Below are 12,520 nucleotides of genomic sequence, written 5' to 3'. Positions count from 1 at the left end.
CTAGCATGAAATCTGCCATATGCGCCAGAGTACCAACGCGTAAGAATTCACTCCCCTCACTGGCCTGACTGTCCATTTCCTCCACCTCCAACTCCTCCAACTCCTCTTCTTCTGCCCATACACGCTCAACATTGAAGGACTCAACAATGGTCCCCTCTTGTGTCTCGCCAACATTCTCCTCCTCTTCCTCCTCATCCTCCTCCACCTCCACCGCCTCCGATATGCGCTGAGAAACAGACCTAAGGGTGCTTTGGCTATCAACAAGGGAATATTCTTCCCCCGTCTCTTGTGAGGAGCGCAAAGCTTCCGACTTCATGCTGACCAGAGAGTTTTTCAACAGGCCAAGCAGCGGGATGGTGAGGCTGATGATGGCGGCATCGCCACTGACCATCTGTGTTGACTCCTCAAAGTTACTCAGCACCTGACAGATATCAGACATCCACGTCCACTACTCATTGTAGACTTGAGGAAGCTGACTGACCTGACTACCAGTTCTGGTGGAAGTTGACATCTGGCAGTCTACAATCGCTCGGCGCTGCTGGTAAACTCTGGATAACATGGTCAGTGTTGAATTCCACCTCGTGGGCACGTCGCACAACAGTCGGTGAGCGGGCAGTTGGAGGCGGCGCTGCGCTGCCCTGAGAGTGGCAGCATCTCTGCTGGACTTCCTGAAATGCGCACAGATGCGGCGCACCTTCGTGAGCAAATCAGACAGATTGGGGTATGTCTTGAGGAAACGCTGAACTATCAGATTTAACACATGGGCCAGGCATGGCACATGTGTCAGTCTGCCGAGTTGCAGAGCCGCCACCAGGTTACGGCCGTTGTCACACACAACCATGCCTGGCTTCAGGTTCAGCGGTGCCAGCCACAGATCATTCTGCGCCGTGATGCCCTGTAATAGTTCTTGGGCGGTGTGCCTTTTATCGCCTAGGCTCAGCAGTTTGAGCACCGCCTGCTGTCGCTTAGCGACGGCACTGCTGCTGTGCCTAGAGCTACCGACTGATGGCGCCATGCCCACGGATGGTCGTTCGGAGGAGGAGGTGGAGGAGGGGTGGGAGGAGGAGGAGGCATAGTAGGCCTGAAACACCTGGACCGAGGTAGGCCCCGCAATCCTCGGCGTCGGCAGTATATGACCAGCCGCAGGGTCAGACTCGGTCCCAGCCTCCACCAAGTTAACCCAATGTGCCGTCAGCGATATATAGTGGCCCTGCCCGGCAGCACTCGTCCACGTGTCCGTGGTCAGGTGGACCTTGTCAGAAACGGCGTTGGTCAGGGCACGGATTATGTTGTCTGACACGTGCTGGTGCAGGGCTGGGACGGCACATCGGGAAAAGTAGTGGCGGCTGGGGACCGAATACCGAGGGGCGGCCGCCGCCATGAGGCTGCGAAAGGCCTCGGTCTCTACTAGCCTATAGGGCAGCATCTCCAGGCTTAGCAATCTGGAGATGTGCACATTAAGGGCTTGGGCGTGCGGGTGGGTTGCACTATATTTGCGTTTCCGCTCCAGCGTCTGGGGTATGGAGAGCTGAACGCTGGTGGATGCTGTGGAGGATCGTGGAGGCGACGATGGGGTTTTTGTGGCAGGGTCCTGGGCAGGGGGCTGACTATCAGCTGACACAGGGGAAGGAGCAGTGGTGTGCACGGCCGGAGGTGAACGCGCTTGTTGCCACTGAGTGGGGTGTTTAGCATTCATATGCCATAGCATGCATACTGGTGGTAGTTAAGCTATTAGTGGTGGAACCCCTGCTGATCCTGGTTTGGCAAATGTGGCACACCACAGTCCGTCGGTCATCCGGTGTTTCCTTAAAGAACCTCCAGACTTCTGAAAATCTAGCCCTCGCTGCAGGAGCCCTCGCCACGGGAGCTTCACTAGTTGACACATTTGGCGCTGATGCACCAGCTCTGGCCCTGCCTCTCCGTCTGGCCCCACCACTGCCTCTTCCAACCTGTTCTGGTCGAGGACTCTCCTCCGTCTCAGAAGCACTGTGTTCACCCGGCCTCTCAACCCAGCTTGGGTCTGTCACCTCATCATCCTCCGATCCCTCAGTCTGCTCCCCCCTCGGACTTCCTGCCCTGACAACAACTTCCCCACTGTCTGACAACCGTGTCTCCTCATCGTCGGACACCTCTTTACACACTTCTTCCAGTACGTCAACAAGGTCATCATCACCCACAGACTGCGACTGGTGGAAAACCTGGGCATCGGAAAATTGCTCATCAGCAACCGGACAAGTGGTTTGTGACTGTGGGAAGGGTCCAGAAAACAGTTCCTCAGAGTATGCCGGTTCAAATGGCAAATTTTGCTGGGAGGGGGCAGACTGGGGGGGAGGAGGCTGAGGTGTAGGAGCTGGAGGAGTGCCGATTTCGGTGACATGGGTGGACTGCGTGGAAGACTGACTGGTGGACAAATTGCTCAAAGCATTGTCGGCAATCCACGACATCACCTGTTCACACTGTTCTGGCCTCAACAGTGCTCTACCACGAGTCCCAGTAACTTCAGACATGAACCTAGGGAGTGTAGCTCTGCGGCGTTCCCCTGCTCCCTCATAAGCAGGTGGTGTCTCACCCCGCCCAGGACCACGGCCTCTGACCCCTGCAGTAGTTGGACGCCCACGTTCCCGCCCTCGTCCTCTACCCCTAGCCCTCGGGTTAAACATTTTGAAAATGAGAGTTATAACTTTAATTTTTTTTTTTAACTTTTTTTTGTGTTTTTTTTTTTTTTGTGTGTTTTTTAGTTTTTAAAACCAAACGTTGCTATCCTATTGCTATGGCTATTTTCTAGCCAAGTATGAAAGCACACTGCTATGCCAGATGAGATGACACTGAGTTATTAAAAAAATAAACGTAAAATAAAAAAGGAAATGGCAGACTGTGCCTAATTGAAATACAACCCCGGGCCCTAATAAATTTTCCCACTTCGGTCTTTGCGATGGATATGTGCGTCACTAAGCGCAAAACACAGTGGTCGCAAGTCTCACTCCAAATTGCTCACAATTTGCTAGTAGATGCACTGCAGCAACTACAGCCACCAGCAGATCAACCAGAAATCAAATATATATAACGCTACTGTAGGCGTAAGTAAGCCGTTTGGATTCTCCTATGGCTATTTTCTAGCCAAGTATTAAAGCACACTACTATGCCAGATGAGATGACGCTGAGTTATGAAAAAAATAAACGTAAAATAAAAAAGGAAATGGCAGACTGTGCCTAATTGAAATACAACCCCGGGCCCTAATAAATTTTCCCACTTCGGTCTTTGCGATGGATATGTGCGTCACTAAGCGCAAAACACAGTGGTCGCAAGTCTCACTCCAAATTGCTCACAATTTGCTAGTAGATGCACTGCAGCAACTACAGCCACCAGCAGATCAACCAGAAATCAAATATATATAACGCTACTGTAGGCGTAAGTAAGCCGTTTGGATTCTCCTGTGGCTATTTTCTAGCCAAGTATTAAAGCACACTACTATGCCAGATGAGATGACGCTGAGTTATGAAAAAAATAAACGTAAAATAAAAAAGGAAATGGCAGACTGTGCCTAATTGAAATACAACCCCGGGCCCTAATAAATTTTCCCACTTCGGTCTTTGCGATGGATATGTGCGTCACTAAGCGCAAAACACAGTGGTCGCAAGTCTCACTCCAAATTGCTCACAATTTGCTAGTAGATGCACTGCAGCAACTACAGCCACCAGCAGATCAACCAGAAATCAAATATATATAACGCTACTGTAGGCGTAAGTAAGCCGATTCTTCTATGGCTATTTTCTAGCCAAGTATTAAAGCACACTACTATGCAAGATGAGATGACACTGAGTTATTAAAAAAATAAACGTAAAATAAAAAGAAACTGGCAGACTGTGCCTAATTGAAATCAAACCCCTAATAAATTTTCCCACTTTGGTGTTTGAAGTGGATATGTGTGTCACTAAGAGCTGAACACAACGGTAGCAAGTCCCCCTGCTAATTCCTCACAATATGGTACTAGCTGCACTACTAGTGCCAGCAAGCCCAGCCACAAGCAAATAAAAAAAAAAAGTATAACATTATTGTAGCCTTAAGAAGGGCTGTTGGGTTGTTGTAGAATCACTCCTGCCTAACAGTAAGCTAATAGAACACCCTAACGCTTTCCCTGACCAGCAGCAGCTCTCTCCCTAGCGGCATCCAGACACAGAATGATCCGAGCAGCGCGGGCAGCGGCTAGTCTATCCCAGGGTCACCTGATCTGGCCAGCCAACCACTGCTATCGACGTGTAAGGGTACCACGTCATGCTGGGTGGAGTGCAGAGTCTCCTGGCTTGTGATTGGCTCTGTTTCTGGCCGCCAAAAAGCGAAACGGCGGGAGCTGCCATTTTCTCGAGCGGGCGAAATACTCGTCCGAGCAACGAGCAGTTACGAGTACGCTAATGCTCGATCGAGCATCAAGCTCGGACGAGTATGTTCGCTCATCTCTAGTCATATATCCACAGTTTCCAAACATTGCAGGGACACACATAATGGAAAAACAACACATTTAACAGTTCCACCCATTGAAAGGGTTAAACGCCCAAAAAGAGGTGGAGACTGGGTTAAAGCCTTGCGTAATAGAGAAGCATATTGGATACTCACCATGCAAACCAGATTCCCGTATGGCTTAAACTTGAAAAATGATTTGATGTATGTATATTAATTTACTACTATTATGTTGTTTCATCTCTGTTTCTTCTTTTTTCTATGTATTAATAAATTTTTTTCTGGCTTGTCCTTTTCTTCCTGCTCTCTTTTCTCCTCCTCCCCCTTACCTTCTGGTTTAATGACGTGACTAATTACCTGCTCGCAACCTATTCACTTCCGTTTGATATGTCTTTATTATGAATGCTCATACCTACTAGAATCTTATCTATGACTAAGAACTCTTGAGAGTTCGAAACGCGTCAGTTGTCTGTATTATGGTACCTTTTTTAAGCCTTTTTATACCTTGATGAAATAAATAGAAGTTTTATTGCACCTATTTCAAGCCTGGTTGCTGGATAAATCGTTCCCTTGTCCAAGATGCACTGACTCGGCTCAGCATATCCGTGCACCGGCACCTGATGTTTGACCACAGAAGGGTGAGCTGAATTTCTACTTTTTCTTCTTGCTTATATACAGACTGGTGGAATGCAAAACTTACCCCACAAGATATGGCCCAACCCCGCACTTTTTAAGGCAACAAAACTCTGTTATCCTAATAACATAATATCCCCACATAATACTTAAATAGGTAAATCAGTAAACACCGAGGCTCATGTTGGGTGATGCAAAACCAGTCACAGCATTTATTAGCATAATATTTTCTTTAACAATTTTCAAAGTAAATCTTAAAAAGGTAGACACTTGTATTGTGATCTCTCCATCCGAAGGAAAAACGGCTCGGGACTGCACTATATCCATCTGGACTCCCAGGTGACAAGTCGGTCAGACGAGCAAAGCAGCATTCTCTCATCTTCAATTTTACTCCGCCAGCTGTGACTTCAGCACTATAAGACACAGATACTCAAAACAGTAAAATGAAACAATCAATTAGGGAGGGAAAGAGGTACTGCTTCCGGTGAGTGTCGCAGTCCAGAGAGATAGAGGAGGAGACTCGCTTTAACCCCATATTAACCCCTTCCACCACTACCTGCCTCCACCAGTCCAGGTGAACCCTCCATATACAGTCGGGCGTAGACATACTAAGTATAGAACATATACACACATATACAGCAAATACACACACACATCCAGCATATGCATATACATGTATACACACAGCATATTCACACATACAGTGTATTCACACACACCTACAGAAAATACACACACATATATAGCATATGCATATACATGTATACACACATTATATTCACACATACAGCTTATCCACACACACACTTACAGCAGATACAGACATAGGGCATATACATACACATACATGGATGTAGTCACTGTCAGCCGGTCTTCTTATCCCATGGGAACTGTCACAGATCTGGCTCCATGCAGTCCAGTAGCTTGTGACCTCATGGGGAAGTTGTTCCTCCGTCCTGCAGCCCCTTCCATGACATTTCCCATCTGGGCTGGTGGCTCCGCTCTGTGCTGTGAGGATGTGTCCTGTTATATACATATTATACTGTACAATGCGCAGCATGTAACATGGGGCAGGGGGAGACGGCCTTCCCAGCATGTGATATGGAGGTACTGAGGTCTCACACTACTGGCTGAGTAAGTGACACCACCACCTTATTGTCACCACATGGAGAGATTTCTCTCCAGCATCACCTACAGTACTTACCTAATCATCGTCTGCATATGGAAATCTCTCTCTATCCCCAGGAATAATATATCCCATCATGTCTGTATATACTACTAGATGTGACTATGTGTGAGCACAGACAGAGGTTGTATCATTGGAGCTTTTGTGCACACTTTATACTTACACTATAACAGACATTATCCCCCGTCCACATCTGACTTTTACCTGATGGTTTATACATCATGGGCCCAGAGTTACTGAAGCCCCTGCGCCAGTTTTCTGCCGGACTTTGCACCTTCTTTCATGTGTAAACTGCTTCCACATGTATATAAGAAGTGTTCGCCACTGAAATGGGCGCCCGGTGCTCAGACGGTCGTGCGCCACATTTATAATGCAAAGTACAACAGAAATGTGTTGCACGGCCTAAGTTAAAGGTGCACCAAAAAAATGGTGCACTCTGTTGCAGCAGTGCAGGAGGTGCCAGATTCATGAAAAACGGGCGAAAGAAATCCTGAATCTGGCGCCCCCTGCACACTACACAGGACACTGCATATAGTACAGACTGCACTGTTCTTAGTAAATGTGCCCCATAACGTTTCTATAAGCAGCAATCACTGGCTGATTACCAACCGCTCTATACTTATTCTGTTTTATAGCTTTAAGGCTTTTATTTTACTTTATTTTATTTTATTCATATGAAATCAGCTCATCCTGTGCAGCGCATGTTCCAGTATTCTATGTACATAACGACTAGAAAGATCTACAGACCCAGAAGTTACTGGAACCAGTTCTGGAGAACATTATGAGAACATTTCTTATCCTGCTAAAAGACTAAAACTGCAACAATAACAATAGAGGAATGAGCACCTACCTCCTGTCAGCAAAGGGTGACACTCTGCAGCAGACGTCTTCTTATCTCCTCTTTTTATTTTCTTTTTCTTTCTTTTCTTTCTCAGTCCATGAAATACTGGATGGTTTGGATGGTGGTTGTATTCCATGGACTGAAAACTGCCCCAGGTACAGGAGGAGGATGATATACTTTATTTCTAGGTGATAGTAATATATTCTGCAGAAATTACATGATTAAGGCTTCTTTCTTTTAACTTTCTTTTTCTGATTCAATAGTTTTACATTTTCCTTTCTTTTTATTTTCTCTCTTTGTTATACTTTTTTTTATTTTTCTCAGTCCATGAAACACTGGATGGTTTGGATGGTGGTTGTATTCCATGGACTAAAAAACTTCCCCAGGTACAGTAGGAGGATGATATACTTTTTTTCTAGTTGACAGTAAAATATTCAGCAGAAATTACATGATTCCGGCTTCTTTCTTTTGGCTTTGTTTTTATGATTGTCTATTTTTACATTTTCCTTTCTTTTTATTTTCTCTCTTTGTTATTGTATTTTTTCTTTTTCTCAGTCCATGAAACACTGGATGGTTTGGATGGTGGTTGTATTTCATGGAATGAAAACTGCCTCAGGTACAGGAGGAGGATGATATACTTTATTTCTAGGTGATAGTAAAATATTCTGCAGAAATTACATGATTAAGGCTTCTTTCTTTTAAATTTCTTTTTCTGATTGTCTATTTTTACATTTTCCTTTCTTTTTAGTTTCTCTCTCTTTGTTTTTCTTTATTTTTCTCAGTCCATGAAATACTGGATGGTTTGGATGGTGGTTGTATTCCATGAACTGAAAACTGCCCCAGATACAGTAGGAGGATGATATACTTTATTTCTAGTTGACAGTAAAATATTCTGCAGAAATTACATGATTAAGACTTCTTTCTTTAGAATTTCTTTTACTGATTCTCAATTTTTACATTTTTCTTTTTTTAATTTTCTCTCTTTGGTATTCTTTTTTTATTTTTCTCAGTCCATGAAACACTGGATGGTTTGGATGGTGGTTGTATTCCATGGACTGAATACTGCCTCAGGTACAGGAGGAGGATGATATACTTTATTTACAGTTGACAGTAAAATATTCTGCAGAAATTACATGATTAAGGCTTTTTTCTTTAAAATTTCTTTTTCTTATTGTCTATTTAACATTTTCCTTTCTTTTTATTTTCTCTCTTTGTTATTCCTTTTTTATTTTTCTCAGTCCATGAAACACTGGATGGTTTGGATGGTGGTTGTACTCCATGAACTGAAAACTGCCCCAGGTACAGTAGGAGGATGATATACTTTATTTACAGTTGACAGTAAAATATTCAGCAGAAATTACATGATTATGGTTTCTTTCTTTTGAATTTCTTTTTCTGATTCAATAGTTTTACATTTTCCTTTCTTTTTATTTTCTCTCTTTGTTATACTTTTTTTTTATTTTTCTCAGTCCATGAAACACTGGATGGTTTGGATGGTGGTTGTATTCCATGGACTAAAAAACTTCCCCAGGTACAGTAGGAGGATGATATACTTTATTTCTAGTTGACAGTAAAATATTCAGCAGAAATTACATGATTCCGGCTTCTTTCTTTTGGCTTTGTTTTTATGATTGCCTATTTTTACATTTTCCTTTCTTTTTATTTTCTCTCTTTGTTATTGTTTTTTTTCTTTTTCTCAGTCCATGAAACACTGGATGGTTTGGATGGTGGTTGTATTTCATGGAATGAAAACTGCCTCAGGTACAGGAGGAGGATGATATACTTTATTTCTAGGTGATAGTAAAATATTCTGCAGAAATTACATGATTAAGGCTTCTTTCTTTTAAATTTCTTTTTCTGATTGTCTATTTTTACATTTTCCTTTCTTTTTAGTTTCTCTCTCTTTGTTTTTCTTTATTTTTCTCAGTCCATGAAATACTGGATGGTTTGGATGGTGGTTGTATTCCATGAACTGAAAACTGCCCCAGATACAGTAGGAGGATGATATACTTTATTTCTAGTTGACAGTAAAATATTCTGCAGAAATTACATGATTAAGACTTCTTTCTTTAGAATTTCTTTTACTGATTCTCAATTTTTACATTTTTCTTTTTTTAATTTTCTCTCTTTGGTATTCTTTTTTTATTTTTCTCAGTCCATGAAACACTGGATGGTTTGGATGGTGGTTGTATTCCATGGACTGAATACTGCCTCAGGTACAGGAGGAGGATGATATACTTTATTTACAGTTGACAGTAAAATATTCTGCAGAAATTACATGATTAAGGCTTTTTTCTTTAAAATTTCTTTTTCTTATTGTCTATTTAACATTTTCCTTTCTTTTTATTTTCTCTCTTTGTTATTCCTTTTTTATTTTTCTCAGTCCATGAAGAACTGGATGGTTTGGATGGTGGTTGTACTCCATGAACTGAAAACTGCCCCAGGTACAGTAGGAGGATGATATACTTTATTTACAGTTGACAGTAAAATATTCAGCAGAAATTACATGATTAAGGTTTCTTTCTTTTGAATTTCTTTTTCTGATTATCTATTTTTACAATTTCCTTTCTTTTTATTTTCTCTATTTGTTATTCTTTTTTTTATTTTTCTCAGTCCATGAAACACTGGATGGTTTGGATGGTGGTTGTATTCCATGGACTGAAAACTGCCCCAGGTACAGGAGGAGGATGATATACTTTATTTCTTGTTGACAGTAAAATATTCTGCAGAAATTACATGATTAAGACTTCTTTCTTTTGAATTTCTTTTTCTGATTCTCAATTTGTACATTTTCCTTTTTTTAATTTTCTCTCTTTGTTTTTCTTTATTTTTCTCAGCCCATGAAACACTGGATGGTTTGGATGGTGGTTGTATTCCATGGACTGAAAACTGCTTCAGGTACAGGAGGAGGATGATATACTTTATTTACAGTTGACAGTAAAATATTCTGCAAAAATTACATGATTAAGGCTTCTTTCCTTTGAATTTCTTTTTCTGATTCTCAATTTTTACATTTTCCTTTTTTTTAATTTTCTCTTTTTGTTATTCTTTATACTTTATTTCTAGTTGACAGTAAAATATTCTGCAGAAATTATATGATTAAGGCTTCTTTCTTTTTACTTTCTTTTTTTGATTCTCTATTTTTACATTTTCCGTTCTTTTTATTTTCTCTCTTTGTTTTTCTTTTCTTTATTTCTCTTAGTCCATGAAACACTGGATGGTTTGGATGGTGATTGTATTCCATGGACTTACAACTGCCCCAGGTACAGTGGGAGGATGATATACTTTATTTCTTGTTGACAGTAAAATATTCTGCAGAAATTGCAACTTCCCTTCCTCCTTCCTTTCTTCCTTCTTCTCTATTACCTCCTTCCATTCTTTCCTAGATCCTTTCTTCCTTCTTTTCCTGCTTCCTTTCATTCTCTCTATTCTCCTTTCTTTCCTCCTTCATTTCCTCCTTCATTTCCTATTTCTTTCTTTCTTCCTCTATTTATTTATTTCCTCCTTCTGTTCTTTCCTCCTCCCTTTCTTTCTTTCTTTCTTTCTTCCTTTATCCCTTCCTTTCTTCCTTCATTTCCTGATTCCATTCCTCCTTCCTTTCCTCCTTTCTTTCCTCCTTCCTTTCCTCCTCTATTTCCTCCTTCTTTTCCTCCTTCATTTCCTCCTTCCTTTCCCCCTTCCTTTCCTCCTTCTTTTCTTTCTTTCTTACTTTCTTTTTCCCCTTCCTTTCTTCCTAACTTTCCTCCATTCTTTCCTCCTTCCTTTCCTCCTTCCTTTTCTCCTTCCTTTCTTACTTCCTTTACTTTTTACTTTCCTCCTTTCTTTCTGTTTCCCCATGTGTGAACATGCCCAAAAAGAACAAATTACATAAATAGTAGGACTTATATCAACCTTTCCTCTGTATAATGTCTACCTCTTGTAACACATCCTTCTGTAGAGCTGTTTGATGTCATAGCTATGGCTACTCATGTTCAAATATTCTATGACATCAATTGTGTCACTATGTAAAAATTGCAGCCTTTAATAATCACTGGCTGACTAAGGCCGGGCTGTGCTCTAATACATCCTGGGTGTTACAGGATATAGTGGGAGGATGTGTTACACTACTGTATTGGCACTAGTAGGGTCCATAACTATTTATAAGAATAAAAATGTACATTGCAAATCAGTGTTCAGTCAATCCTACAGCAAAATGAATCTATCAGTATAATTGGTACAATAAGTTCAGGGCCTTGCACTTAAATTGTCCAAATTTGCACAGTACGAGCCAATTCAATATGAATAAAATAACATAAAATAAATAAACAGCGTTAACACAAAATGAATATAGAGCAGTTGCTAAACAGACAACAATTGGCTAAATATAAAAATTTTGAAAAACATCATGGAGGCCACATCACACCGGATAATCTGGCGATTCACAAGTTTTTGTAATTATTCCAGGGCTTGTAGCCAGATAAAGCCCTTATATATATTCCCCATTATGTTTTATAAGACATCGGGTGAAAGTCAGATTTGTACATTGGATACAGTCAGTTATCATCTACCTATAAAGCCTGTATGATAGTAATAATGATTTCCCCTGTGGCTGTGATCACTAATAGTCACATCTAGTAGTATATAAACACTATATATGTAATGGTGAAGGTTTAGACCTGTGACTGTAGGGGCTATTCTGTCACCAAGGTCCTGTGCTCTGGTGTAAATGATGGGCGGTGTATTTGGAAGGAAGGGGCCTATTGTCTTATCGCCCTGGATAAGGGGCCAATGCTTCCAGAGGATTCATTCCATCTTGTTATTTTTATTCTCAAATTGTAGTAAAAGTTTTGTTTCTCTTAGGGATTTACATTTCCCATCTGTTCTATAGAAGAAGGATGAGCTCTCCGATCACCACGTCTAAACCTTTACCATTCACAATGTGACTTTCTCTGAAGGAGCAGCTGTAACTGCACATCCTTATAGGAAGAGAGAAAATCCACTGGAAAAGAACATAAAGCAGATGAATTCCTTACCTGTTCCTCCCGGGGGTCGTCTGCTTTGTAGAATGTACCTGCAAAATGTAATCCATGGGCCGCACCAGGAGAAGCCTCAGACATCACATTAATGACCATATTGTGATTATTAGGGAAGGTTTTAAGAAACACTTTCTCACTTCACTATAAAAAGTCCATAACTGCAGTCCCAAATCTCTCAGGATCCATGTTATATCAATTAGTAATAACAGAATGGGGGGAGAAATTTTTTATCCAAAACGTCTACGGGGGAATCTCACATTATTTTATTGATTCGCTGTCACAAAAGGCTCTTGACACTGATTTAGGGATCTTTGGTTTTCCTTAAAGAAGACCTCTCACCCTTAGAAAATGCACTAGGATCTGCCTAACAAAATCAGCAGCTTCTAGTG

At 41.7% G+C, this 12,520-nt stretch overlaps 1 long non-coding RNA gene across 1 annotated transcript in view; it reads right to left on the bottom strand.

Annotated features, from left to right (window-relative positions):
* The window catches only part of LOC140075104 (uncharacterized), a 140,036-nt gene extending 128,686 nt beyond the window's left edge, over window positions 1–11,350 (bottom strand). The window contains exon 1 of the long non-coding RNA XR_011849345.1: window positions 7,126–11,350. This is a non-coding gene — a long non-coding RNA (uncharacterized lncRNA). The remainder of the gene's footprint in view (window positions 1–7,125) is intronic.
* Window positions 11,351–12,520: the final 1,170 nt, after the last annotated feature.

Source organism: Engystomops pustulosus, chromosome 8, assembly GCF_040894005.1.
Source record: "Engystomops pustulosus chromosome 8, aEngPut4.maternal, whole genome shotgun sequence".
Lineage (NCBI taxonomy): Eukaryota > Metazoa > Chordata > Amphibia > Anura > Leptodactylidae > Engystomops > Engystomops pustulosus.
This window is presented reverse-complemented; position numbering and strand designations above follow the sequence as displayed.